Source organism: Chiloscyllium plagiosum, unplaced genomic scaffold (genome assembly GCF_037043375.1).
Source record: "Chiloscyllium plagiosum isolate Xiang-an unplaced genomic scaffold, Cpla_swu_hap1 HiC_scaffold_27, whole genome shotgun sequence".
Taxonomy (NCBI): Eukaryota; Metazoa; Chordata; class Chondrichthyes; order Orectolobiformes; family Hemiscylliidae; genus Chiloscyllium; species Chiloscyllium plagiosum.
In genome coordinates, this window is record NW_028270165.1 from 47,757,794 (window position 1) to 47,782,034 (window position 24,241).

General features: G+C 47.5%; 1 protein-coding gene and 1 pseudogene across 1 annotated transcript in view; both read right to left on the minus strand.

Moving 5' to 3' along the window:
- The window catches only part of LOC148143911 (uncharacterized), a 384,436-nt gene extending 363,252 nt beyond the window's left edge, over positions 1–21,184 (minus strand). The window contains exon 1 of the mRNA XM_087974541.1: positions 21,148–21,184. The gene's annotated coding sequence lies outside the window, so the exon portion shown is untranslated. The remainder of the gene's footprint in view (positions 1–21,147) is intronic.
- LOC148143922 (uncharacterized) lies at positions 388–2,287 on the minus strand (annotated as a pseudogene).
- Positions 21,185–24,241: the final 3,057 nt, after the last annotated feature.

Sequence of the window (24,241 nt, forward strand, 5' to 3'; positions counted from 1 at the left end):
GTGACGTCAGCTTGTATTAGGGGGCATAACTACAAATGGAGGGGTGATAGGTTTAAGACAGGTGTCAGAGGCAAGTTCTTTATGCAGAGAGTGGTAAGGGCGTGGAATGCCCTACCTGCTAATGTAGTCAACTCAGCCACATTAGGGAGATTTAAACAATCCTTCGATAAGCGCATGGTTGATTTTGGGGTAGTGTCAAGGAATGAGCTGTGAATAGTTCACAGGTCGGCGCAACATCGAGGGCCGAAGGGCCTGTTCTGCGCTGTGTTGTTCTATGTTCTTTGTTCTATGTTCTAAACTTAGTGCAGGAGGCTGAAAGAAATGAGCAGCTTTAAAACAAAACCCTCTTGGAGTTCAAAGCTTTCAATGAGAGTCTGAGCCCGGTGGTAAGTTCAGGTAACCTTTATTGCATCCCAACTTTGTTACAGCTTCAGATCCCCCCAGCAAAAAGGCAGAGAAAAAGCAGTTGCTTTTTGAACAGCTCAAGGTCAAAGTGCACACACCACACCTCTCCTAGTCCCACCCCCCTCACTGTCTTTACTATTGCCCAGCACCAAGTTGTCCCTTTGTAATCGGATCCTTGTTACAGCCGTAACCCGGAGGAAGTATTGCCTCACTCAGCAATTTCAACCCATACCCTGTCTCCAAGTAAGTTTCTCCCCGCTGGTTTGCCTGGAAGGGGCAGTGTAGAGTCAACCAGACTGCTGTGGGTCTGTAGTCACGTGTAGGCCAGACCGGGTAAAGGGTGCAGCTGGAACGACTGAGTGAATCCTTTCCCACAATAGCGGTTCCCTTCCCGAACAAGGGAGAGAGTGAATCAGATGGGGGCTTTCTCCCCTGCACCACCCCCTCCCTGAAACGGTCTCATTGTTAGATTCCGAACTCCACAATTCGGACCGAATACCAATTCTGCAATCTGTCGTGGCAGGATTCAAACCTGGGAGTCCCGGAACCGGGTTGATCGTCCAATCGATAATGGCACTCAGCCGTCACTCCTTCAATCCCCCTGTGATGGCACGTGAACTCGCTGGTGCTCCTGCAGGTGGAAGGAGTAGGTGAAGCCCTTCCCGCACTGAGAGCAGGTGAACGGCCGCTCCCCCGTGTGGATCCGCTGGTGCCTCAGCAGGGTGGAAGATGTGCTGAAGGCCTTCCCGCACTCGGGGCAGCTGAAGGGCCTCTACCCCGTGTGGACCCGCCGGTGGGTCAGGAGGTGGGAGGAATACCTGAAGCCCTTCCCGCACTGAGAGCAGGTGAATGGTCTCCCCCCCTGTGTGGATCCGCTGGTGCGTCAGCAGGGTGGAGGAATTGCTGAAGGCCTTCCCGCACTGGGGGCAGCTAAACGGCCTCTCCCCGGTGTGGACCCGCTGGTGGTTCTGGAGGTTGAAGGAGCAGGTGAAGCTCTTCCCGCACTGAGACCAGGTGAACGGACTATCCCCCGTGTGAATACGCAGGTGGGTCATCAGGGAGGATACGTGGGTAAAGGCCGTCCCGCACTCGGGGCAGCTGAAGGGCCTCTCCCCCGTGTGGACACGCTGGTGGCTCAGCAGGGTGGAGGAGCAGGTGAAGCCCTTCCCACACCGAGAACAGGTGAACGGCCTCTCCCCAGTGTGGACATGCTGTGGGTCAGCAGGTTGGAGGAGCAGGTGAAGCCCTTCCCACACTGACAGCAGGTGAACGGCCTATCCCCCGTGTGGATACGCTGGTGACTCCGCAGGGTGGAGGCCTGGGAAAAGGCCTTCACGCACTCTCGGCAGCTGAAGGGCCTCTCCCCCGTGTGTACATGCTGGTGGCTCAGCAGGTGGGAGGATGTGCTGAAGGCCTTCCCGCACTCTGGGCATCTGAAGGGCCTCTCCGTGTGGTCCTGCTGGTGGGCCAACATGTGGGAGGAATGTCTGAAGGCCTTCCCGCACTCGGTGCAGAGGAATGGCCTCTCCCCGGTGTGACTGCGCCGATGAGTCTCCAGGGCAGACGGGACACGGAAGCTTTTCCCACAGTCGCTACACTTCCACGGTTCCTCCACAGGGCGGGATTCCTCAGGTTTCTCCATGGCCACAGCTTCAGCTGCTCACAAACACGTGTAGAGCCCCTCCCTGCCGTGAAGTCCCCTTTCCAGGCCGTATAACTGTTTCAGGCACCACGCGCACTGCGCTGCAACAGTGGGGTCTCTCGTCCAGTCCCACTGATGCTGAAAACGTCCTCAAACAGGAACCAAAAAGCATTGATCCCTCTCTCAGAAATCACAGTCAAAAATCGTTGGGGTCCCGATGGATTGAGTGACTGTCAGACATTGACAGCAAAGTGAGAACTGCAGACGCTGGACAGTCAGTCAAAAACTGTGGTGCTGGAAAAGCACAGCAGGTCAGGCAGTATCCAAGGAGCAGGAGAATCAATCTTTCGGACATAAGCCCTTCATCCACTGATTTTGAAACTTCAGTCTTCAGATTTTCAAATACTCTGCAAAAAGAGTTTACAAAAGTCATCACTATCAGAGCAGGGCAGAAATTCAGAACAAGCAATTCTACTTTCTGTGGAATATTCTTTTGTTGTTCCACAAAATTGAAAGCACCATCCCACTCTCTCTCCCCCTCTGTTCTCACTCTGCTCTAACTAATTCCCCTGAAGGTGCTGATTCAGGATCTTACAGGGGCAGAAAAAGCAAAAACATCAAGACTGACATCTCTCTGAATTTTGGATAACTCCACCTGAAAGTTAATATCTTTCACAATACTGGGATACTGCTGAGAGTGAGCAGGTCTGATTTTGGGAAGCAAAAAAAAAGTGTCAATTCAGGGTGAACCTGCAATGCAGCTTCTTGAGGAAGGACCAGACACAAAATGGTTAATGACCCCAGGAAGGTGGGAGCAAAATGAGACATCAAGGCATTAACACCAATACACTTCAGTCAAACTCTTCAGCTCCCAGTCAGGGCAGAACATGCTCTGAAAGTCCAGCCTTCACAACCACACTTCTGCTTCCACTGAAGACAATTAGAGACACACAGCCCAGATATCCTAAATTAATCTAGTCATATTTGCCATCACTTGGCCACGATATGGGCCGGGAGCTGGCAGCTGGGACTAAATTGGGTTGGCTATCTTGTCAGCAAGGACGAGTTGGACCGAAGGGTCTGTTTCTGTGCTGTACATCTCTATGACTCCAGTCGCATTTACCATCACTTGGCCCTGACCCAAGTGAACCCTTCATATTCATATGCCAGATCGCATCGATACTCAGTCAGTGGCTTTCCCGATCAGGCTGTTCTACGTGATCAAACAGGTCAGTGGGTAGGCGATCCCCCACCTCTTAGTTCAAGTATCTCTACGAGAACTCCCTTGCTGCAGGGTCCCTTGGAGACACTTCAACTGGACTTCATTGAGTTGTAGAAATGAGTTGAGTTGCTATAAATATGTTTTGCTTATTGTTGATGTCTTTTTGAAGGGGATTGGAGCCTACCCTCCTCCTAACGCTACTGCTGAGACTGTGGTGAAGATTTTGTTTAAGGAAATAATTCCCTGCTTCAGTGTACCTGTGTGCATTAGCTCGGACAATGGACCACACTTTGTAGGTAATATTAATGGAGAACTCTGTTCCCAGCTTTGTATTTGTCGGTAACTGCATGGTGCTTATCATCCTCAGGCGGCCGGCCTTGTTGAATATTTTAACCAGACTCAAGACTAAACTTGCCAAATTAATGGCAGAGTCTGGCCTCTCCTGGTTATGCTAATCCCTGTGGCCTTATTCCAGATGCGATCCATGTCTGCGGGCAAGACTCGACTGTCTCCAGCTGGGAGTCTCTCTGGTCACCCTCTCCGTACCCCTTGGAACGATTCGGCTCCCTTCTCAGTCCACTTCCACTACCAAAGCAATGATTGGTTATGTTCTTGCTCTAACTAATGTTATGCGTGCCTTTCACTCCCAGGAGCGTGCGGCCTACAGCGATGTTCCCTCCCTTTCAGCCTCGTCACGGGTAGAGCCTGGTTCGTTGGTGTTCATCAAGAACTGCACTGGCAAAGGCCTCCAACCTCGTTGGGATGGTCCCCTCCAGGTTTTATTTCCCACCCTAATGGCGGTCACAGTCGCTGGGCGCTCATTTTGGGTCCAACCGCACCATTGTAAATTGATTGGCCGCACCAATCAAAAATGGACTCTTACATCAGAAAGACCAGATGGTCCATCTGGACAGTAGAAATCAGTGGGAGTTACCATGTCGTTACCATGTTTTTTTTTATTTTACCTGCAGACGCAAGCCTAGTGAGGATAAAAATGATCAACCCCCTCCATTATGGTAAATATTTTAAGGACACTCAGGAACACCATCCCTTTTTGGAGGACGGGCCAACTCGAGAAAAGGGAACCCTGATAAGGGAAACTCCTCAATCCACAAACTACTTATTTATACAGGCCCACAGAACGCTCTTCACCCCAGAGGCAGTAGTATGTTACTCCTCTCTATCGGGAGATGACTTACTTGCCCCGTCCCCAGTCCCTGATTCCATTCTATTCGTCAGACTTCCTACTGCCGATGCTACCAAGAGAAATATCACTTTCCAATACGTTCGGTCTGTGTATACAAACAGCTGGTGTATCACTGGCTGGGGTACAGTGGGCCTAATGCGGCACATGGACCTGGAACCCTTCCCTTGTGCATTTTTAGGCCTTTTCTCTTTTCAGAATCTGATACTGTCACCAAGACCATGTACAATAGAGCTAAGGGAGAGCCCAATGGGAACAGCATTCTGAGGACCATTGTCTCCCATACAGTGCGAGTGCTCGAGTTACTTGGCCCAGTTTTTACAACGCTCAAGCAATTCCTCTTGCAAAACGTCGACCCTTTACTCCTGTAGACCTGACCAGACCCCCTGCTGTAACATTTCAGTAACCTATTTCGACAAACTCTCCCTAATATGCACCAAACCAGACTATTATTTCTTCAGCTCAGGTAAAGCTACCAATTTCCTTGTCCTGGATGGCAAAGATGTCCCTCATAAGGTCACTATCAGAGCCCTTGTTCCCACAACAGTACCTTGTCCTGGCCAGTGGACAAGTCGATGGAAATTCAATCTGAGGAGGATATAGTGATCGGTCTCAGCCAACCTTGCTACAACTGGAAGGATCCAAAGGGACTGGGTGACAATACAGAACACCCGATAGGCTGGGGACTCCAGAGTACCCTGAGGTTGGAAGGATCGGCAGGGGTGACAAGTCAACAGAACCGCAATTCTCTCTTTGGCGGCCTGACCATTCGAGGAAATAAGACTAAAGAGGCTCTGAAACAGAGTAAACTGGGATTATCAGACCTATGTCTTTACTCTATACAGAATCGGTATGCCTTAGACTATATACTTGACCGGGAGGGTGAGGTCTGCACCATTATCCAAGATAAATGCACTATGGGCATTCCCAATCTCACTGGCAATATTACTAAGATACAAGAAGAGATCCAGGTATTCCTTGACAGAATGACTGAAGGGACCATTTGGGGAAACTGCAGATCGGGCTCATGGTACAATTGGCTTATCAATTTAGCTGTGTATGGTAGAACACTTTTCCTCTGTTTGTCGGGATTGCTATTGTTAGCTGTTTAATTGCTAAGCTTATGAGGTTCCTTAGTGATATAGATTTGCCGCAGAAGATGCTCTTTTTGTGATCTGATGGCTCACCCACACGTGTCGATGGCGATGATAAATATGACCAGATGAGCTGCGAAGATGGTGGTGCCGCTCTACAGGATGTTGATGGCAGGACTACCTTGAAGGGCATTTGTTTGGACTAGCCTTCTCTTTCAGTGATCACGGTGCAATCAAAGGTAGGAATGAGGGTGTGGGCATCTGGGTGATAAAGTCTATAGCCTTAAAACCTGTCTTTACACATTTAGACTAAAATGTAATGCTGAATTATTGAATACATTTACTGCACTAGAAAATAAACAGACAGGTAGGCTCAGAAAGAGGAGAGAACTGAAAAATAGGGACACCTGGGCTCACCAAATGATAACAGGATGCTGTGAGGCAATTAAGAACGTTTGCCTCAGCATCAGTGAATCTATGTGAACAGGACACCAAGTGATCACATTGACGGCCGTTCCCTTGTGAGACCCTTTTAGTGCTGAGGCTGTTGAATCCCGTAGAAAATTAACTCTTAGTGCTTATCTGCTACGGATTGAAATGAATTGCATTTTGGGACTTTATGATGATATTGAGTAGCCATTACTGGCTATGAAATACAAACTCTGTAAAAGGAAATATTGATAAAGCTTTACCTTACTTGCTGCAGCCGAGGCTCCAGCGGAGGAAACAGGCCGCGGGCACACTTCCGGCTTCGGGATGACCACGCCCCGGTCCTGGTCCCGCCAGCTCTTCCTCCATGGCGACACGTAAACCCCGCCCCTTCCGAACGACGCTCGTAAACCCCGCCCTTTGGAGCGGTGCACGCAAACCCCGTTCCTTCGAGACAAAGCCCCGCCTCTTGGCCCCAAACATCTTTCCCACTCGCGCACCAAACATCGCTCTTTCGCCGCGGTCCCCGCGTGAGTCAAAACCACGCCCCCTGCCCCCACGCGCAACCGCCCACAAAGCCGCGCGCCTGCAGGCGAGTCGCGCCGCACCGCCCAGTGAGCCTCGCCCCGCTACTAGCGCGCGACCCTCTCACGAGACCCGCCCCGCCCATGAGCACTGCTCTCCTGCTAAAACCCGACCCCAGGATAAACCCCGCCTCTCCTGGTAAACCCCGCCCACCCAGGTGTATTTGGAAGCCCTGGCTTCTGCAGCGCTGCTCCTTCTGCGGTTAGCTGTGCTGCAGGATCATAAGACACAGAATTAATAGCAAAACATCACAGTGTCATGCAACCGATGCAATATTTGGAACAAACCTGAACCACTGCTGAGTCCTTCATCTTTTAGAATGGGTTGCAGGTTTCACTTCATCAATATGTAAATTCCAGAACTTTCGATCAGATTCCCTACAGTGTGGAAACAGGCCCTTCGGCCGAATAAGTCCACACTGACCCGCCGAAGCGCAAAACGCCCAGCCCTATTGCCCGTCACCTAACACTACGGGGCAATTTAGTTTGGCCAATTCACCCTAACCCGCATGTCTTTGGACTGTGGGAGGATACCCGCGCAGACGCGGGTGGGGGGGGTGGGGGTATGGGGAGGTGGGAATTGAACCCGGGGCTCTGGCGCTGTGAGGCACCAGTGCTAACAAAAAAAAAAGGAATAGGGATGTAAGACAGGATTTCAGGGAGCTAGGGTGGGAGCTGAGGGCTAGAACAAACAGAGTGGTTATCTCTGGTTTGTTGCCTCCTTTCCCAGGTATCTGACCCTTGTCTTTCGTGTCCTCCCCTACCCTTCCTGTTATCCCTTGATCCCAGTCTCCTTTTTGTTATTTCTTCTACTGCCTCCACCATCATTTTGGCTTTCTGATTCTGATTTTCGTCTTCCCTTTTCACATACACTTTCTGTGCCTCACGTAACAGCTCTTCCATCTGTCTTTCACTCCATCCATCTAATTTCTGTAATTTCTTTTGTATGTCCAGCCATGATTTAATTACAAACTAGACCTTTAAGAGTCCCTGTGCTATCTGATTATCGGGATCCATTCCCAAACACTTCCTTCTGTCCTCCTTGAGCCTTTTAAGAAATGCAGAAGTGGTTCCATCCTTCTCTTGTCGTACTTCAAAGGCCTTAACAAAGTTTTATGATCTTGGTGCCGCCTCTTTAATTCCTAATATTCCCATTTCTCATAGATCCCGCATTGACTGTCTATCTTCTCTGTCATTATTTTCCCAATGAGGGTCAACATTTGGGAATTTTTGTTCGGCTGGGGCCCGTTCTTCCCCAACTGTGTGCCTCTTTTCCCATTCCTATAAAGCCGCTCTTCTAATCATACCTCGTTCTTCCCCTGAAAATAACGCTCTTAAAATTGCCATCAGTTCTCCCTGGGTATATAAATTAGTCCCTAGGCATTGCTTTAATTGTTCGGCTAGTCCAACCGGATCCTCTATTAAACTTTTCATTTCCTTTTTAAAGACCCTAACTTCACTGCTAGTTAAGGGAGCGTTCACATATCCGATTGTACCTTCCCCAATCGGAACCTCTCCTAAGGGACATAATTTTACATTTTCCATTATCTCTTCCCCTCCTTTACGTGTGGTGGCTCAAATGACTCTGCCCCCCCCCCCGCCCAGGTTCTGCATCTTTTAGTTCAGAGTCCGTTTCCATTTCTATGTCTGGACTCGGTTCTACTTCGGGAGCTGTAGGCTCGTTCCGGGGAGTAGTATATGGGGGCGGCAAACACATCAAGGGATCCCATTGTGGCTTCCCTTGTTCATTCTTTTTCTGTTCTTTCCCTGATTCCTCCCTATTCATGGGACATAATTTTACTCCCGCGCTCACTATCCAACAAGCCGCATAATCGGACTCTTTTTGACTGTATGCTTCTTTTTGATTGACATATATATTAAGACCTTGACGCAGCCAATCCTCATCGGACCCATATTTGGGCCTAAAAATACCAGGCGCCTTAAGACTTTCTCTAGTCCAGACAAAACAACAATAGTTTACCATTGTAGCCTTATCTTTCCCCGGCGTCCGGGAGTTGTGTTCCCAATTTCCCAACATTCTCCCAAAGGACTGTCGGGTGAAATATATTCCCCTTTAACGTTATTTACAGATCGATCGTTACTCAGCCAACTCCCCGTGCCTCCCATTGTTGCTAAGTTAATTAATCTTAACGAGGTCCGGTGTCACCATTTTCCACACCCCCTTCAGGGTCCTGACTAGACACCTTACTCGTCCGATTAATCTGACCAACTATATGCATTTTGAGACTTCAACTGTTTTCCATAAATTACTTTGATGTAAGGATAAAAGAGATTAGTTAGAAACTGATAGTAAGGCAGTCATGACCTGTAAAAAGAACAGGAGTTAACATTTTATTTCATAATCTGTAAAATTTTTAACCTTAAAAGAAATCATGTTAAAATTTCCATAGTAGAAATCAGATTCAAAACAGTCCTGGATCTCAAGCTCCACGGAACAAAGCAGAAACATTCAATCACCAACAAACAAATGTGCATTCAAACCAAATCACAAAGGGTTATACTTTCTAGTTGCTGTCCAGCTCTTTCTCTCTCACACACACACACACACACAGACACCATGTCTCACTGACACTTTGAGCTTCCCGCAACGACTCCTCTAGCTTTTGAATATTCATCTGGACGTCTGGCCATAAGTTAGTTACGAAGTGCACCCTCAGTAGCCCTTCAGCTCCTAGCCCTTCTGACATGGGCTGTTTTCCATTGACATATGCTTAATTTTATATATCGCCAATTCCCCATACTTTTATATGTCCCGACCACCAAGGCAATACTTAAAAGGTCTCTCTTCTTACCTTGCTCTATGCACAGAGTTACCTGGTCATTTCAGTACACCCCATCCCGCAGCAATTCTCGCAGCAAATACCGCTGCCCCCGGTTGCCTGGATATATCCTTTGCTGAAAATGTGTTGCTGGAAAAGCGCAGCATGTGTTGCTGGAAAAGGCATCATCCAGGGAACAGGAGAATCGACGTTTCGGGCATAAGCCCTTCAGCCCTTCTTAAAGGATATATCCTTTGAGAACTTTCCCTACCCGGGTCTTGTGCACAAGAGTTGCCCGACCGAACCCGCCGTGTCTGCTTGCCTTGTTTCCAGGGTCTCCCAGTCCGGATCATACTCGCCCAAACCGTGAACGACAAGCAACGGAGTCGGAGATCACCGAAATAGGCGAGGTGCACCTCCCCGTTCGTCCCAAGAGCGTCGAGCGGTCTGAGTTTTGGATCCCAGAACGAGGCCCCCAATTGTGAGAAACAGAACTCACTCACAAACCAATCAGCCTGAGACAAAGCCTTGGAAGCAAGAACAATTTATTATCGTCTTGTAAGTACCGGATGCTTCTGCAATCAAGCAGAAATGCGCGCCAAAGCAGAGCATGTTAGCTTTCTTATTCAGTTTACAAGTTGCGGAATCATGCCTCCCTTTTCCCATCCTATCATAAGCCGATTACCTCACTTGTTAGTTATTTTCTTATCTGGTCATCCTGCTGTCCTTGTCTGCCTTCTTTGTTCCTTGTTTGTTACAGCTTGTTCTTTTATCCAGTTTCTCTTATTATACTATAAGCTTTATTGTGAAATGCCCCTGCTGCTTCTTTTTGTGGTCAACTACAATACTTTAAAGTTATTTCCTAGCTTAAAACTATTTTCTTTAAAAGACCCTCGATATTCATTAAAGTCTTAACCTTACGTATGCTACATGCTACAAGAATTCCGCTTCCCTTCCCCCCACTACACCACCTCACCCATCTGCAAAAACATTTTTAATCTCCCACAGAAAGAGGGATAGGGATGTAAGGCAGGATTTCAGGAAGCTAGAGTTGAAGCTGAGGGCTAGAACACAGTGGTTGTCTCTGGTTTGTTACCCGTGCCACGTGATAGCAAGACAAGGAATAGGGAGAGATATCAGCTGAACACGTGGTTACAAGGATCGTGCAGGAGGGAGGGTTTCAGGTTTTTGGATAATTGGGGCTTATTCTGGGGAAGGTGGGACTTGTACAAACAGGACAGTCTTCTCTTGAACCAGAGGGGTACTAATATCCTGGGTGGGAAATTTGCTGGCGCTATTCGAGTGGGTTTAATCTAGCTCAACCGGGGGTGTAGGTGCAGTGCATAGGAGGATGAGAGTAGGAAGGATAGGGACAGGATTTCAGGGTCACAGGAATGTGATGGCAGACAGCGAAATGGTTTGAAGGTTGTCTATTTCAACGCCAGAGCATCCGCAATAAAGTAGGTGAGCTTGCAGCACGGATAGGTACCTGAGACTTGGATGTTGTGGCCATTTCGGAGACATGGAGAGAGCAGGGTGAGGAATGGATGTTGCAGGTTCCAGGGTTTTGATCTTTCATTAAGAACAGCCAAGGCGGTAAAAGAGGGAGAGGCGTGGCCTTGTTAGTCAACGATAGTATAACAGTGGCTGACAGAACTTTTGATGAGGACTCGTCTACTGAGGTAATTTGGGCTGAGGTTAGAAACAGGAGAGGAGAGGTCACAGCTTGGAGTTTTTTTTATAGGCCTCCGCAGAGTTCCAGGGAAGTGGAAGAGGGGATTAGCAAAATTATTCTGAGTAGGAGTGAAAGGAACAGGGTGGTCATTATGCGGGACTTTAACTTCCCCAACATTGACTGGAAATGCTTTCACTCTAGTACGTCGTATGGATCAGTTTTTGTCCAGGGGAGGTCACACTGGATCTGATGCTTGGTAATGAACCAGGCCAGGTGTTTGATTTAGTGGAAGGTGAGCACTTTGGAGAGAGTGACCATAATTCAGTTAGGTTTCATTTAGCGATGTAAAGGGATAGGAACATGCCACAGGTCAAGAGTTATCGGTGGGGCAAGGGCAATTATAATGCAATTTGGGAAGACTTAGGATGCATAGATTCGGGTAGCAAAACGCAGGGGATGGGGACAATTGAAATGTGGAGCTGGTTTAAGGAACAGCTATTGTGTGTCCTTGATAGGTATATCCCTGTCAGGCAGGGAGGAAGCTTTCTATAGGTATGTGAGGAATAAAAGGATGATTACGGTAGAAATAGGGCCAATCAAAGACAGAAGTGGGAAGTTGAGTGTGGGCCCTGTGGAGATTGGAGAGGTGTTAATGAATATCTCTCATCGGTCTTCACTCAGGAAAAGGAGAATATTGCAGAGGAGAAGAATGAGGTACGAGATATTAAACTCGAAATGATCAATGTTAGTTGCACACAGGTGTTATCAATTCTAGAAGGAGTGAAAGTAGACACTTTCTACTTGGATGGGATTTATCCAAGGATTCTCTAGGAAGCGAGGGAGGAGAATGCAAACCCTTTGGCTTTGATATTTGAGTCGTCATTGTCGACAGTCTTAGTACCAGAGTGGAGGATTGCAAATGTTGTGTCCTTGTTCAAGAAGGGCAGCAGAGATGACCCAGGTAATTATAGACCAGTGAGCCTTACGTCTGTTGAAGGAAAGCTTTTGGAAAGGAATATTAGAGATAGGATTTATAATCATCTAGCAAGCAACAATTTGTTTTCAGATAGTCAACATGGTTTCATCAAGAGCAGATCATGTCTCACAAACCTCTGAGTTTTTTGAGAAGGTGAGCAAGCATGTAGATGAGGGTAGGGCAGTTGACGTGGTGTACATGGACCTCAGTAAAGCCTTTGATAAAGTTCCACATGGTAGGCTGTTGGAGTAAATGCAGAGGCATGGGATTGAGGGTGATTTAGCAGTTTGGATTACAAACTGGCTTTCTGAAAGAAGGCAGCGAGTGGTGGTTTATGGAAAATATTCAGCCTGGAGTCCGGTTACTAGTGGTGTGCCACAAGGATCTGTTTTGGGACTACTGCGGTTTGTCATTTTTTTAAATAGCTTAGACACAGGCATAGGTGGATGGATTAGTAAATTTGGAGACGACACTAAAGTCGGTGGAGTACTGGACAGTTTGGAAGAATGTTATAGGTTGCAGGATGAGCAGAGGATTAGATAGGGGAGACAGTGAAAGACTTTTTCTTAGGATGGTGACGTCAGCTTCCCAAAGTGAATCACCTCACATTTAGCTGCATTGAACTCCATTTGCCAACTCTCAGCCCAATTCTGCAGTTTATCCAAGTCCCCCTGCAACCTGTACAAATTGAGGGGTGATAGATTTAAGACAGATGTCAGAGGCAAGTTCTTTATGCAGAGAATGGTAAGGGCGTGGAATGCCTTACCTGCTAAAGTAGTCAACTCCGCCACATTAGGGAGATTTAAACATTCCTTAGATAAGCGCATGGTTGATTTTGGGATAGTGTAGGGGAACGAGCTGAGAATGGTTCACAGGTCGGCGCAACATCGAGGGCCGAAGGGCTGGATTGTTCTATGTTCTTTGTTCTATGTTCTAAACTTAGTGCCGGAGGCGGAAAGAAATGAGCAGCTTTAAAACAAAAACCTCTTGGAGCTCAAAGCTTTCAATGAAAGTCTGAGCCCGGTGTTAAGTTCAGGTAACCTTTATTGCAACCCAACTTTGTTACAGCTTCAGATCCCCCCAATAACAAGGCAGAGAAAAAGTAGTTGCTTTTTGAACAACTCAAGCTCAAAGTGCACACACCACACCTCCCCTGTCCCACCCCCCTCACTGTCTTTACTATTGGCCAGCACCAAGTTGTCCATTTGTAATTGGATCCTTGGTACAGCCGTAACCCGGAGGAAGTATTGCCTCACTCAGCAATTTCAACACATATCTTGTCTCCAAGTAAATTTCTCCCCGCTCATTTGCCAGGAAGGGGCAGTGCAGAGTCAACCAGACAGCTGTGGGTCTGTAGTCACGTGTAGGTCAGACCGGGTAAAGGGTGCAGCTGGAATGACTGAATGAATCCTCTCCCACAATGGCGGTTCCCTTCCCGAACAAGGGAGGGGGTGAATTAAATGGGGGCTTTCTCCCCTGTACCACCCACTCCCTCTGCCATCTGTCGTGGCAGGATTCAAACCTGGGAGTCCCCGGATCTGGGTTGATAGTCCAATCGATAATAGCACTCGGTCGTCACTCCTTCAATCCCCCTGTGATGGCACGATCGCTGGTGCCTCCGCAGGTGGGAGGAGTAGGTGAAGTCCTTCCCTCACTGAGAGCAGTTGAATGGCCTCTCCCCTGTATGGACCCGCTGGTGGGTCAGCAGGGTGGAGGCCTGGGTAAAGTCCTTCCCACACTCGGGGCAGCTGAAAGGCCTCTCCCCCGTGTGGATCCGCTGGTGCCGCATCAGGGAGAAGACGTGGGTAAAGGCCTTCCCGCACTCTGGGCAGCTGAAGGGCCTCGCACCCGTGTGGACACGCTGGTGGGTCTGGAGTTTGGAGGAGCGGATGAAGCCCTTCCCACACTCGGGGCAGCTGAAAGGCCTCTCCCCCGTGTGGATCCGCTGGTGCCGCATCAGGGAGAAGACGTGGGTAAAGGCCTTCCCGCACTCTGGGCAGCTGAAGGGCCTCGCACCCGTGTGGACACGCTGGTGGGTCTGGAGTTTGGAGGAGCGGATGAAGCCCTTCCCACACTCGGGGCAGCTGAAGGGCCTCTCCCCCGTGTGGATACGCTGGTGGCTCAGCAGGTTGGAGGAGCAGTTGAAGCCCTTCCCACATTGAGAGCAGGTGAACGGCCTCTCCCCCATGTGGACCCGCTGGTAGGTCTGGAGTTTGGAGGAGCAGGTGAAGCCCTTCCCACACTCGGGGCAGCTGAAGGGCCTCTCCCCCGTGTGGACCCGCTGGTGGGTCAGCAGGTTGGAGGAATAACTGAAGGCCTTCCCGCACGCTGGGCAGCTGAAGGGCCTCTCCCCTATGTGGTCCTGCTGGTGGGCCAACAGGTGGGAGGAATGTCTGAAGGCCTTCCCGCAGTCGGTGCAGGGGAATGGCCTCTCCCCGGTGTGACTGCGCCAATGAGTCTCCAGGGCAGACGGGAAACGGAAACCTTTCCCACAGTCGCACACTTCCACGGTTCCTCCACAGGGCGGAATTCCTCAGGTTTCTCCATGGCCACAGCTTCAGCTGCACACAAACACGTGTAGAGCCCCTCCCTGCCGTGAAATCCCCTTTCCAGGCCGTATAACGGTTTCAGGCTCCACGCACAGTGCGCTGCAACAGTAGGGTCTCTCGTCCAGTCCCACTGATGCTGAAAACGTCCTCAAACAGGAACCAAAAAGCATTGATCCCTCTCACAGAAATCACAGTCAAAAATCGTTGCGGTCCCGATGGATTGAGTGACTGTCAGACATTGACATCAAAGAAAGGACTGCAGACGCTGGACAGTCAGTCAACAAATGTGGCGCTGGAAAAGCACAGCAGGTCAGGCAGCATCCGAGGAGCAGGAGAGTCAATGTTTCGGGCATAAGCCCTTCATCTATTGATTTTGAAACTTCAGTCTTCAGATTTTCAAATACTCTGCAAAAAGAGATTACAAAAGTCATCACTATCAGTGCAGGGTAGACATTCAGAAGAAGCAATTCTACTTTCTTTGGAGTATTCTTTTGTTGTTCCACAAAATTAAAAGGACCATCCCACTCCGCTCTAACTAATTCCCCTGAGGGTGCTGATTCAGGATCTTACAGGGGCAGGAAAAGCAAAAACATTAAGACTGTCATCTCTCTGAATTTTGGATAACTCCACCTGAAAGTTAATATCTTTCACAACACTGGGATACTGCTGAGTGAGCCGGTCTGATTTTGGGAAGCAAAAACAAAAGTGTCAATTCAGGGTGAACCTGCAATGCAGCTTCTTGAGGAAGGACCAGACACAAAATGGTTAATGACCCCAGGAAGGTGGGAGCAAAATGAGACATCAAGGCATTAACACCAATACACTTCAGTCAAACTCTTCAGCCCCCAGTCAGGGCAGAACATGCTCTGAAAGTCCAGCCTTCACAACCACACTTCTGCTTTCACTGAAGACAATTAGAGTCTCACAGCGCAGAAACAGACCCTTTAGCCCAACCTGCCCAGATATCCTACATTAATCTAGTTCCGTTTGCCATCACTTGGCCCCTATATGGGCCGGGTGCTGGCAGCTGGAACTAAATTGGGTTGGCTATCTTGTCAGCAAGGACGAGTTGGACCGAAGGGTCTGTTTCTGTGTTGTACATCTCTATGACTCCAGTTGCATTTACCATCACTTGGCCTCGACCCATCTGAACCCTTCATATTCAGATGCCCGTCCAGGAGCCTTTTAACTTATCATCGTACCAGCACCCAACACTTCCTTTGGCAGCTCACGCCATCGCTCAAGCAACACCACATTGAAAGCGTCTGGTCTAGTGCACCAGATGACATCAGGATAACCTCAGATCGTTCCAGATCGCATCGATACTCAGGTCAGTGGCTTTCCCGATCAGGATGTTGTACGTGATCAAACATGTCCGTGGGTAGGCGATCCTCCACCTCTTAGTTCAAGTATCTCTACGAGAACTCCCTTACTGGAGGGTCCCTTGGAGACACTTCAACTGGACTTCATTGAGTTGTAGAAATGAGTTGAGTTACTATAAATATGTTTTGCTTATTGCTGATGTCTTTTCGAAGTGGATTGAAACCTACCCTCCTCCTAACACTACTGCTGAGACTGTGGTGAAGATTTTGTTTAAGGAAATAATTCCCTGCTTCAGTGTACCTGCATACATTAGCTCAGACAATGGACTACACTTTGTAGTAATATTAATGGAGAACTCTGTTCCCAGCTTTGTATTTGTCAGCAACTGCATGGTGCTTATCATCCTCAGGCGGCCGGCCTTGTTGAATGTTTTAACCAGACTCAAGACTAAACTTGCCAAATTAATGGCAGAGTCTGGCCTCTCCTGGTTATGTTAATCCCTGTGGCCTTATTCCAGATGCGATCCATGTCTGCGAGCAAGACACGACTGTCTCCAGCTGAGAGTCTCTCTGGTCACTGCCTCCGCACCCCTTGGAACGATTCGGCTCCCTTCTCAGTCCACTTCCACCACATGACCGAAGCAATGATTGGTTATGTTCTTGCTCTAACTAATGTTATGCATGCCTTTCACTCCCAGGAGCGTGCGGCCTACAGCGATGTTCCCTCCCTTTCATCCTCGTCACGGGTAGAGCCTGGTTCTTTGGTGCTCATCAAGAACTGGACTGGCAATGGTCTCCAACCTCGTTGTTCCAATGTTAATATGTTGTTCTCATGTTAATCTTATTACAGACATTTGAACTAAGAGGAGGGACATGTAGGGAACCCAAATGGACAGGGTCCACTCCTTTTGTTGGGATTCCAGGATTCTCTCCTCCTCTTCCCCACTTTTGATTGGTGCGGTCAATCAATTTACAATGGTGCAGTTGGACCCAAGCTGAGTGCCCAGTGACTTTGATCACCGTAGGGGTGGAAAGTAAAACCTGGAGGGGACCCCTTCCCTTGTGCATTTATAGGCCTTTTCTCTTTTCAGAATCTGATACTGTCACCAAGTCCATGTACAATAGAGCTAAGGGAGAGCCCAATGGGAACAGCATTCTGAGGACCATTGTCTCCCATACAGTGCGAGTGCTCGAGTTACTTGGCCCATTTCTTTTTAAAACAGAGCTCAAGCAACACCTTTTACTCCTGTAGACCTGACCAGACCCCCCTGCTGTAACATTTCAGTAACCGATTTTGACAAAGTCTCCCTAATATACACCAAACCAAACTATTATTTCTTCAGCTCAGGTAAAGCTACCAATTTCCTTGTCCTGGATGGCAAAGATGTCCCTCATAAAGTCACCATCGGAGCCCTTGTTCCCACAACAGTACCTTGTCCTGGCCGGTGGACAAATCGATGGAACCTCCATCTGAGGAGGATACAGCGGTCGGTCTCAGCCAACCTTGCTCCAACTGGAAGGATCCCAAGGGACTGGGTGACAATACAGGACACCCAATAGCCTGGGGAATCCAGAGTACCCTGAGGTTGGAAGGATCGGCAGGGGTGACAAGTCAAAAGAACCGCAATTCTCTCTTTTGCGGCCTGACCACTCGAGGAAATAAGACCAAAAAGGCTCTGGAACAGAGTAAACTGGGATTATCAGACCTGTGTCTTTACTCTGTGCAGAATCGGTATGCCTTAGACTATATACTCCCCCAGGAGGGTGAGGTCTGCACCATTGTCCAAGATAAATGCACTATGGGCATTCCCAATCTTACTAGCAATATTAACTAAGATACAAGAAGAGATCCAGAATGACTGAAGGGACAAGTTGGGGAAACTGCAGATCGGGTTGATGGCACAATTGGCTTATCAATTTAGCTATGTATGTAAGAATAATTTTCTTCTGTTTGTCGGTATTGCTATTGTTAGGTGTTTAATTGCTAGGCTTATGAGGTCCCTTAGTGATATAGAATTGCCCCAGAAGATGCTCCTTTTGCGATCTGATGGCTCACCCACACGTGTCGATGGCGATGATAAATATGACCAGATGAGCTGCGAAGATGGTGGTGCCGCTCTACAGGATGTTGATGGCTGGACCACCTTGAAGGGCATTCGTTTGGACTAGCCTTCTCTTTCAGTGATCACGGTGCAATCAAAGGGAGGAATGAGGGTGTGGGCATCTGGGTGAGAAAGTCTATAGCCTTAAAACTTGTCTTTAAACATTCAGACTAAAATGTAATGTTGAATTATTAAATACATTTACTGCACTAGAAAATAAACAGGCAGGAAGGCTCAGAAAGAGGAGAGAACTTAATGATAGGGACACCTGGGCTCACCAAGTGATAACAGGATGCTGAGGCAATTAAGAATGTTTACCTCAGCATCGGTGAGTCTGTGTGAACAGGACACCAAGTGATAACATTCACAGCCGTTCCCGTGTGAAATGAATGATAGTCTTTGAATTTGACCCTGAAACAAGACTCGGTACTATCCATAGCTTTGTAATTAATTGTTGGATTTTGTCCATTATAATGGATTCTTATTACCCCTTGCAAGCGGAGCATTCACAAAATATATCTTTGCTGTCTTGAGAGTTCAAAAGGACACGAGAGAGAGAGAGAGACCATTTTATTGCTGAGGCTGTTGAATCCCGTAGAGAATTAACTATTCGTGCTTAACTGCTATGGATTGAATTGAATTGCATTTTGCGACTTTATAATGAGGGATTTTTATTCCAGGCTTCCAAAGAGTATGATCTCCAGGACAAACCAAGAGAGAGGCTTTACAGGTCTGCGTTCTCAAAGGATTCCCTGGGCCACCTCAAATCTCCACTTTAACATGGGAGGTAGGACAAAATGGCTTCTGCTTGGCTAACTCGGTGGGACTGAGTCAGGCAGATACTCACGACTCAGAACAAACAAGATACCACAGACTGATGTAAATCCAGGGAAAAAAAACTGCAAATGCAGAAGTAACAAATGTGAACCTAACCATCAATCGCAGAAGTAACGTTTTAATCCTAACCACCAGAGAGGACAAATACGATTCCAAGAACAGGTTGTCGACAAAAAATTATGATAGATTAGATTAGATTCCCTACAGTTTAGGAACAGGCCCTTCGGCCCAACCAGTCCACACTGACCCTCCAAAGAGTAACCCACCCAAAACCATTTTTCCTCTGACTAATGTATCTAACACCATGGGCAATTTAGCATGGCCAATACACCTGACCTGCACATCTTTGGACTTTGGGAGGAAACCAAATCATCCGGAGGAAACCCATGCAGACACGGGGAGAATGTGCAAACTCCACACAGACGGTCACCCAAAGCTGGAATCGAACCTGGGAGCCTGGTGTTGTGAGGCAGTAGTGCTAACCACTGAGCCACCTAGGCTAAGTCAAAAAAGCATGAGGACCTTGCGGGATCGGATTGAGCATGATCACATAGTAACAACCAATGTCTGACTCTAAAGAATGTACATAAGTTCTATCAAAACTCTGTAAAAGTTGGCAGATTTTTTTGGCACTCTAGCAGTACTCATCGGTGGCCCAGTGATTAGCACTGCTGCCCCACAGCACCAGGGTCCCAGGTCCGATTCCAGCCTCGGGGGGTCTGTCTGTGTGGGGTTTGCACATTCTCCCCATGTTAGTGTGGGTTTCCTTCCACAATCCAAAGATGTGCTGGTTTGGTGTATTGGACATGCTAAACTGCCCATAATGTTAGGTGCATTAGTCAGAGGGAGATGGGTCCGGGTGGGCTACTCTTCAGAGGGTCAGTTTAGACTGGTTGGGCCGAAGGGCCTGTTTCCACATTGTTGGGAATCTAATCTAATCTAATCCTTCTGGGCTGATCAAAGTCTACCGACCTGGCCATATCAAAGAATAAACTATTGCTTATGTGATTGACAAAGTCACTTCCAGGTGTGTTTATTGACCAATCCCAGAAATCCGAAGATCCAGACAGCAGTCCAGATCAGAACAACCAGATAGGAAATGGTTAATGTCCCCAGGATGTGGGGAGCAAAATAAGACACCAAGGCGTTAACACCAACATCAGGGAAAAACTGAACTATACAGACGTGACAAACATTCGTGGCAAGCCAGAATCACAGATGTACAGCACAGAAACAGTCCCTTCAGTCCATGCTGACCAGATATCCTAAATCAATCTAGTCCTATTTGCCAGCACTTGGCCCATGTCCCTCTAAATGTTTCCCAACATGTACCCATCCAGATACCTTTTAAAGGTTGTAATTGTACCAGCAGCCACCACTTCCTCTGGCAGCTCATTCTTTACACACACCACCCTCTGTATTTAGGAGTTGCCCCTTCGGTTTCTTTTAAATCTCACCCTAAACCTATGAGCAATCCCAGATCAAAGATCTTGTCTATTTAGCCTCGTCATGCCCCACATTATTTATACAAAGTTGTAGGGTCACCCCTGTGGGATATAGGTAAAGCAGTGTTACTTCTGCAACCATAATTGCTTCTGCAAGGTAAATGAACTAACGCCTGTGTATAATTGTTTCAGCCAAGAGTGGAGTTAACAAGAATGAAAGCTATGTGAAGGAAATACATAATTGCTTTTGTATTAGCTAAAATGTGCATACATGAAATGTGCCTGCAAACAATGGTAGATGTTACAGACAAACAGATAAGGAGCTGTGAGGGGAGGGGGTGTGGGTTAAGCTAGATATGCTCGTACAAACAGTTATAAGCATCTGTTTCCTGCTTCTGCAAAAACAAAAAAAACACAATCAAGGAGATCAGAAGGCTCAGTGTCGGCGAAAAATGGGAGGAAACGTTGCTTTCGCAAACAAGGAAGCAGCTGGCAATGAAAGAGGATATACGCTAACACTTTGTTCACGCACAAGGCCGGATAAGGCAAGAAATAGACAAGAGTAATGGGCGCCACCGGGAAAGAATGGAGGGACAAACCGATCTTTTGAGGGTCAGCTTGGAACATAAGGGCGGGGGCGGAGGAATGTGAATGAGGGAAAGAAGCTGAATGTGCTGGAGCCAAAGTGGAGAAAGAACAGAGAATACAAAACCGGCTTGAAGCTGCAATGAGGAATATTGCATGTGCTGTACTTGTACCTGTTGCAGTTACTGGCGGGAACCGGGTGTATTTTAAACATCAAAACAGAAAAGATACCCAGCCCTCCCCTTCCCAATCTCTATCCTTCAGTTCCTCCTCACCCGGGTAACTAAGACACATACCTGAGTTTGCGGAGTCTGCTCCCTCCCTGGATTCACTCCAGTTGCTACAAGTGACCAATTTCCGCTCCTCCCATCTCTGTCTCCCTCCCAGGATGAAGAGTCGTCCAGAGGGCGGGAGATTCACTTTGAAACTGACAGGGCCACTTGCGTGCTGTGACGTCACAAAGGAACTCGTGGCGGGGCCGAGGAAAAGTGACGGTTGAGGGGGCGGGGCACTGCGCATGGAAGCAGTGTGGAAGCAGGCCACTCGGCCTCACCGAACTTCCCAATGGTGACCCACCCACACCCATTCCCCTACATTTAACCCTGAGTAATGCACCTTACCTGCACATTCTGCCTAATTTAGCATAGCCAATTCACCCTAATCTGCACATCCCTGGGCACAATGGGTAATTTAGCATAGCCAATCCACCCTAACCTATACATCCCTGGGCACGATGGGTAATTTAGCATAGCCAATCCACCCTAACCTGCACATCCCTGGGCAGTATGGATAATATAGCATGGCGAATTCACCCTAACCTGCACATCCCTCGGCACTATCGGTATTTCAGCATGGCCAATCCACTTTAGATTAGAGTGGTACTGGAAAAGCACAGTAGTTCAGGCAGCATCCGAGGAGCAGGAAAATTGACCTTTCGCACAAAAGCCCTTCATCAGGAATAGAGGCAGAGTGCCTGCAGGGTGGAGAGATAAATGAGAGGGTCACGGGGGTGGGGGTGGGGATTGAGAGAGATAAATTTCAGGTTGTCAGGTGTATGTTGATTTTAAAGAATATAAAGGTCTTTTAAGAAATAGTTTTAAGCTAAGAAATTACTTGTAGCTGACCACAAGAAAAAGGGCAGCAGGGGCATTTCGCAATAAGCTCATAGTTTGTAGGTCTGCTTTTTGGACTATCAAGATAGTAAAGGATGATCTCAGAAGTCAATCGTTTAGATAAGATAAGAGGAACTGGACAAAGTAACAGGAAGGCTGTAACGAACAAGGACAGCCAAATAAGGCAGATTTAAAGAAAAACAAGCGAGGTAATTAATAAGTATGATAGGCTTAGGCTTGGGTGCAGTGAATTACCAAATGAAGGAATAACGGATGCAAGTAATCACCAAATAAAGGGATAGAATGAAATAGACACTCATAGGTTTATTGCTCAGTGTAGGGGTGTCGAGAGAGCCCTCAGAAAAGTATAAAAAGCTCTGTATTTTACTGTCAGGTATGTCTCTCTTCATACAGCCACCCATCTTGCAAGATGTTCGAATAAATGTGCTGCTTCAGAACTCTGACTCGGACTGAAAATTATTGATTAAGTTGTGTTCGTTTCTCACAGCACTATGGGTAATTTGCATGGCCAATCCATCCTAACATGCACATCCCTGGGCACTATGGGTAATTCAACATGGCCAATCCACTTTTGATTAGAGTGGTGCTGGAAAAGCACAGCAGTTCAGGCAGCATCCGAGGAGCAGGAAAATCGACGTTTCGGGCAAAAGCCCTTCATCATGAATAGAGCTTGCAGGGTGGAGAGATAAATGAGAGGAGGGTGGAGTTGGGGAGAAAGTAGCGTAGAGTACAATAGGTGAATGGGAGTGGGGAATGGAGGGGATAGGTCAGAGAGGAGGGTGGGGGAAGGTAGCAAAGAGTACAATGGGTGAATGGGGGTGGGGATGAAGGTGATAGGTCAGACAGGAGGGTGGAGTGGCCTGTTCGGATCCGAACTCTGCTGGTTTAAAGGTGGTCCAAAATCCGTGTAGGATGAGTTGGTTACAGAGGCAGGCACTGAGGAAGCAAATGTGGCTGTGGTAGCGAGTCTGTTTCAGGACATGGTTGAAGAGCTTCAGGGCAGAGGAAATGACCTGGAAGTTGCAGTGGGAGAGGGATTCCTTGATATTCTTGTAGAGAGAGAAGGAAAACTTCTTCAAGGCAGGCATCCTTGCAAGAGGATTCACTGTAGGGTTAAAATCAACTCGGTAAAAACAAGGACTGCAGATACTAGAAACCAGATTCTAGAATCACACAACTGCAGGCTGTAGTCCAACAGGCTTCTTTGGAAGCAATAACTTTTGGAGTGCTGCCTCTTCATCAGGTGGTTGTGGAGGATAAGATCCTAAGACACAATTTAGAGCAAAACATTCCAGTGTCCTGCCACTGAAATGGTATATTGAACAAACCTGGATTGTTAAGTCTTCCACCGTTTCAAATAGGTTGCAGGTCTCATTACAATGTAAATCCCAGAACTTCTTGTTGTCACCTTCTTGATATAACAAGGTTTTAATAGCAAAAGCTCACATCTCAGCTCAGACAATGCATTAAAGGTGTTAAGTCAGAGTCTGCCTGTATCCCAATCTTGAGTCAGACTGGTTCTGTTTCCGAAGTTGAATTTACAAACTATTACATGTATTGACTGCCTGCAGATTTTTCCTACAAAAAATGCACATAGAATGTATCTGCAAATATACATTGCTACCCGCCCCCCCCCCCCCCCCCCCCCCCACCACACACACACACACACGTGCACAAGTTTGTTGGGTGAATTCGTACTTGCAGAATTATGTCTTACTTTGCTCAAAAACTGCACGAATCCATGTAAGATTCTGTAAATCAGTTTAACCATTGGGGCACAGACAGTCTCACACACACAGGGGAGCTCACACCTTCAATACATTATCTGGACTGACGCAACACCAATTGGTAAAGTTCACTTGAGGATTTAACTATTTTAAAATGTTTTGTGATTTACATTTGAAAGAACTGAAACTATCATGGTCATTCGAACAGATGAGAGACTTAACAAACAATCCGGGTCTTTTTCAATATATAGTTTCAGTTACATCACACTATAAACTGTTGCTATAAATTCTGTGTCTTACAATTTTATATTCCACAATCCCCTGATGACGGTGTTGCACTCCGAAAGCTACTGCTCCGAATTAAACTTGTTGGACAGAATTTCTCAAGTAGGGCACCATACGAATCCTTGGAGACTGCTAGTTCTTGTTTACTTCATAATGAACAAACATTAAGCACGGTCACCTATTTATTTCTCATTTTGTTTCATTTTTCTTGTTTTATTCCCTGCGATGATGTGGGAGAATTGTTA